Source organism: Bidens hawaiensis, unplaced genomic scaffold (genome assembly GCF_021521415.1).
Source record: "Bidens hawaiensis isolate Kalapana, Puna unplaced genomic scaffold, B.hawaiensis_p1.1 tig00017939_1, whole genome shotgun sequence".
NCBI classification, from domain to species: domain Eukaryota; kingdom Viridiplantae; phylum Streptophyta; class Magnoliopsida; order Asterales; family Asteraceae; genus Bidens; species Bidens hawaiensis.
The window spans coordinates 301,873-307,800 of record NW_027492705.1 but is presented as its reverse complement, the minus strand read 5'-3'; the positions used below and the strand labels follow the sequence as shown (position 1 = coordinate 307,800).

The window sequence follows — 5,928 nt, the reverse complement described above, 5'->3', positions numbered from 1 at the left end:
TTTGACTTCATATAATAAACCGGGCCAACAAGGCCTACGAACCCAACAGTGTTTATGGTATTTTCTTTTGTCACCGACAATGTTTTCGGTTATTGAATCAACTATTTTACCAGGATGGTTCAAATTCTTGACGACTCATAGCATGAAACTAAACTGATAAGGGAGTTGAATCAGTTGATCACGGTTCGACTGTTCCAGCCTTGTTTTCAAAACAGTGGTTCCCGACAAAAAGATGGATATCATAGCATATTGTTAGAAAATAACGACTATTCAAGAGAGGAACTATTAGTCAAATTAAATTACAAATAACTTTGCTTTTGCTTAAACTTTGCTGATAAACTAAACGTTACTGAATCGTGTGTATTACTATATAAATTAAATCAGTATTCAGTATAACAACATGGAACACTTAAAACGGGATTATTTTAAACATCCCGTTATAATAATACAGAACCTATTCTAAACATCAGCAAAAATACTATAATTTTTGGAGTCCAAAGCAATAAGCCTGAGAGCAGCAACTGCTGCTGCAACAGACATTAACCCAAAGAAAATAATATTGAGCCAATGCCATGATTTCTGCATAGAAGTGAGCTTGTCCCTTTTAGCCACCAAATACATGTGGTTTGCAAGTATGAATGTAAGTGGGAATGTGCTGATGGCTCCTGTCAGGCTCATGAAGTCTCCAATGAACGGTAACGCTGCAGCTAGTAATGTGGTTACCGCTAGGTAACCGCCTCTCACCATCACTCTGAATGACAGGTTTTTTACTGCTACTGCACTTCCTTAAATTCTGTATCTTGTATCTAGATATTCGTACATCGGACTAGCAAAAATCTATAAAATCCAAAAATCTACATGAGTAACCTGGTGACCATGAGACCTAATCAATGGTGCCAGGTACAACTAGGGGTGCAAATGAGCTGAACCAAGTCCGAGCTTGGCTCGTTTCGAGCTCTATGTTTAGAGCTTGAGCTCGGCTAGTCTGTTATTTATTAATTTAGTCATATAAATTTAATATTGTATATATCACATAATGTACACATTTTAATTATTTTTATGGTAGTTTTATATTCTACTTATTATTAGGGAAACGCATATTTAATATATTGCAGAACTTATATGTATACTAGGCTTGTTTAGTCTCCCGAACCTATTTAAGTTCGATAAATGAAGCTCGGCCCTGGGCTTGCTTATTAAACGAGCTTATTTAGTAACTGTTCTATTATCTTTGCATTCAAATACTTATCTTCTTTTCTTGATCTTTATCCTCCTGAATCGGTTTCTATATTTTCTTCCTTTGATCCGATCCAAATAATTCCAACAATTTACACCCCTAGGAAATGGAAAATGAAACAAGTAGAAAAGAAAGCTCACATGCAAAGCTATGACTGTTTGAAAAAAGGCGGAAATATTAGCAAGCGAAATAACCCAAACCGGCCCATTAACACTATTGAGCAAATAAGCATCTGCATCATTCCCATATGCCCAATAACCTATAAAGGCAACCGCATATAATGGCACAACGCCTACTGTAAATTGAAAGTATAACGCCTTCATCATATTCCCACCAACCGGCTGTCTCACTGTTGGCTATAAAACCACAAAACATCATTAAAATAACCATATTGGTCCCAACACGCCTTTCGGGCCAGCCCGGCCGGGCCCAATACTAACCTGTATCTCTGGCAGCATTCCCGTGTTAAATGCAAAAACAACACTCGCAGAAGCACCAATAGTTGTGAACACCCTGCTTAAATCTGACCCGGGAATACTATAGTCCCGAGGTGGAGCCGTGGTCCCTTTAAATAACATATAAATTCGGTTTAAAAAGTGGGGCCCACAAATGAAAGTGATTGATATAGAATAACTAATATACCATCACGAAGCGACAATGCAACTGCTATGGAAATATACACGAGACTGAAAAACGTTGAAAAGCCAAGACAAATTCTTAAAGCCGAAAGACGAGGGATGCATATTGCAAATAGGCCACAAGCGAAGCCCGCCACTGCAATAAAATATGGAAGCTTCATTGCATCATCATCCCTGAAGAGTACATAAATGGCCTACAAAATTAAACTGCAACGATATAATCTAGTGATAAAAATTTCAGTAATTTTCACCCCACACTTATAAAACAATTTGGTACTTTAAGAGCCTGACCAGCCAAAATGACATAACCGACATTGATCATGAAGAGGTTTACATATTGCAACACCCATGTAAGAGAATAAGCTTTCGGGCCTGAAATTGTTTAAAAAGTTTCGGTCATGTGTTTACGTTTAGTACTTTAGTATACATTAACTGACATACTATTTTGTTTAATGATTTGTTGATTATTACCATATATGAATCCTGCAAGATCTCTATATCTAATATGCCTTTTGCCACCATGCTCGTGTATCATTGCAAGACGAGCATTTGCATAGAGTGAATGAGTTGTGGTTGCTAAGATTAAACCAACTACCCCACCTACCCAACCGAGTGGAGCCATGACTGCACCTGGGTAGCCCAGAACATATGTGCTGTTGACGCCCGTTGTAAGAACTAAACCCACTTGAAGCCATGAATCTGCAACAAGTGATTAATGTTACAAGTCTATTCATAGTAACCAAAAAATAATATAATACCATGTATTATGCACTACTTTCCTCGTTAAAAGAATATAACGGACAGTGGCGGATCCAGAAATTTTTTTCATAGGGTCGGAAGTTCGGGCAGTCGATTATCGATTGTCGGTATAATATATATATATATATCTCTGTGTGTGTGTGGGGGGGGGTGTACATTTTTTTACTCGGGGACGGGTCGGGTCGGATAGGGTCACATATAACCAAATTACAATATATATCCATAAGAAGATTACATTAATCGTGACGAACAGAGGTAAGATGGCCCAATCCGAAGCGCAAACACGTACCAATTTACGTAGACGATTAATTATAAATAAAAGTTATATATTATTTACTTTGTAAAGAACCTATATGTAATATCAAAATAACATATTCTATACATCTCTAACAGTCACATTTTGTGTGTGTTTTTAGTTAAGTATATCTTAAAGCTTCACGTATATATGATACAAATGTATATATTTTTAAAAGCGCATCTTTATATGATGAAATATGTTGTATTATTAACAATATTCAAAGTGAAAGAGAAAAAAATATATAAACAAGTCTCTCTAAATTGAAGAGTCTGGTGCTTAACACACGAGAAATTCAACATTCTAAAAAATGTTATAATAACATAAGAAAGAAAATTAAATATATAAGAACGAAATAAAATAAAATTTAGACATATTACATATACCAAATTTAAGTAAATATATTAGTTAAAAATGGTTAAGAAAACAAATATAAAGAGTGAATTTAAAGCTGACACCTCAACTATCAAATTAAACGTGACACATTATTTAAGTATGCATTTAAATCCCTTTGAATTGAAGGATGCCAGCTATCAAATCCATATCCTTAGGTATACTTATTTACTTTAAAATCGGTTATAAATAGTGAAGTGAGAGAAATTGCAGCCGTTCTTCTTCAACTTTGTATCTTCTACTTTTAGTTGTCGCCGGAAATTTTTTCTCCGGTTTGTTTTCTCTTCTCCTTTTCTTTTTCTTTATATTTCACAGGGGTCGGTGTTGAAATTTCACAGGGGTCGGTGTTGAAATTTCGTATGAGTCGGTCGAGATTTATCGTGTATATAACACTAGAAATAAAAATTTCACAGGGACAGCCGACACCTCTGGCTAAACCATAGGTCCGCCCCTGATAACGGATGAACCCAAATTGGTCGGAACCCATTTTAACCCAAACCAAATTGATGTTTTTGTTTCCTTCAAAATGACACGTTTTGACGTGAACCCAATGTTCCCCGTTACCCGGCCTCAGACAACCCGTCAATTTTGCCATGCTTATATGTAGGGGTGAAAATTTTCTACATGACACAAAAACAATCAGGCTTTTGGTTGGCATATCTAAAGCATTTAAAAAATGGGTTGTGTTTGGGTTGACATGTTTAACCCGTTTGGTTAAACAAGTCAACCCATTTTTAACAACCCACCAACCAGATTAGCACGTTTACAACTTGAGTATTACCCATCAACCCATTTGAATAAATGGGTTAAACGGGCCGGGCCGTGTTTGGGTTACAAGATTTGAAGTGTGAGGGTTTTGATTTTTCTGACAAAAATAACAATATGGGTCATGTTCAAGTTGAACAATTCAACCCGTCAATCTGACACGATTAACACTCTTACAGTTACACGTAATACTTTCCCATAAAAATTACAATTTGCAATTTTCATAAGATGGAGGAGTTCAAACTTCAAAAGAAATTTTAAAACTAGTTGTTTTGAACTTATGATATAGTATAATCATGCCATATTTAGTGCTTAATTAAGGGTAATCAGCTTTGAGCAATTAAATATAGATTCTTAATGTTCGGATACAAGTGTATAAGTCCTGACAACAATTTGAAATAATTTGGTCACAAATGAGATTTGGATGGGACTAAATAATAAGTTGATGTATAAAAAACAGGTTATTATGATAGATGTAAGATGCAAAAATCATATTAACAAAATAATAAAAACGAAACTAACCGCTGCTAATTTGATGGGCGGTATCAGGATTCTCAGCAGGTCTCGTCGGCATAGACCTTCGTGGGACGAATCGAAATGCCGTTTCGAGTTTTTGTTTTGTTTTGAGTTTCCTGAAAACAATTTGGTTTTTAGATTTGACTAACAAGTTTTTCAGTTAAAACCGAACTGATGGGCACACCTAACTACACGCTACATGTTAGTTAGTTAGGTAACAAAGATTCGATTACATATAAATGGGTCGATGAAAGTTAACAGTGGCGGATCTAGACTCGAAACCGAGCCGGAGCGCTCAAAATTTTTTTTCCCCATATTTAATAAAATGATAATGAAACAAATATAAAGAACACGACGACAAATAAATTTAAACTAACCGGGTTAACGAACCAGCAGTGGCGGATCTAGGTTGGGCTGCAAATATCTCCTCTTCGGTTTTTGATAGCTTGAGACCGATCCATTACATCTTCTTCATTTACTTTATCAAACGTTTCTCTTTCGACCGTACAAACTAAAGCATTGTTCAAATACTCATTACCCATTCGATTGCGCAAATCCGTCTCGATAAGCTTCATTTTAGAGAAACATCTTTCAACGGTTGCAGTTGCAACCGGTAAAACCAATGCTAGCTTCAATATCCGATAAACCAAAGGAAAAGTTGAGTGTTTTCCGGTTTCCACCATAACACGAGCAAGATCACCCATTCCACCAAGTTTTGCAAATTTATCATCTTCCTTTAAGGTGGAATCTGAATTTCATTTCTAACATGTTCGGTTCCCATAATTTGTAGAAATAATATTTTATCAGTCAATCATCTACATACACAACTACGTGTATTGTTCCTCACGAAGCTGCAAAAATCATATTAACAAAATAATAAAAACGAAACTAACCGCTGCTAATCTGATGGGCGGTATCAGGATTCTCAGCAGGTCTCGTCGGCGTAGACCTTCGTGGGACGAATCGAAATGCCATCGTCCCGCTGGTCCGCCATTGGAATTACGAAGGAATCCACCACCCCTTGTTCTTCGATTCACAACAGATATACTTTCTAATAACAGTTATTCTCTAAGAAACTCTGTATGTAAAGTTACAGTAATGCCCCTACTTATAACAAACTTTTTAACAAACTCTAATAGTAGGTATACTCTCCCTTCAGCTCCCAAATTCGCTACGGGGTGTATACTTACATATATCTATGATTTTATTATTCCTATATTGCAGCCGAATTCGGTTTATCAACATAACTTAAATTTTCGGTTTCATTTTTGTTTTGAGTTTCCTGAAAACAGTTTGGTTTTTAGATTTGACTAACAAGTTTTTCA

General features: G+C 36.0%; 1 pseudogene across 1 annotated transcript; it reads right to left on the bottom strand.

The window, feature by feature from the left end:
• Positions 1 to 428: 428 nt before the first annotated feature.
• LOC143554967 (proline transporter 2-like) lies at positions 429 to 5,658 on the bottom strand (annotated as a pseudogene). The gene is made up of 7 exons (XR_013139122.1): positions 5,497 to 5,658; positions 2,347 to 2,574; positions 2,153 to 2,247; positions 1,880 to 2,069; positions 1,678 to 1,802; positions 1,378 to 1,593; positions 429 to 837 (listed from the first exon to the last, which is right to left on the bottom strand). The product of XR_013139122.1 is annotated as a proline transporter 2-like (transcript).
• Positions 5,659 to 5,928: the final 270 nt, after the last annotated feature.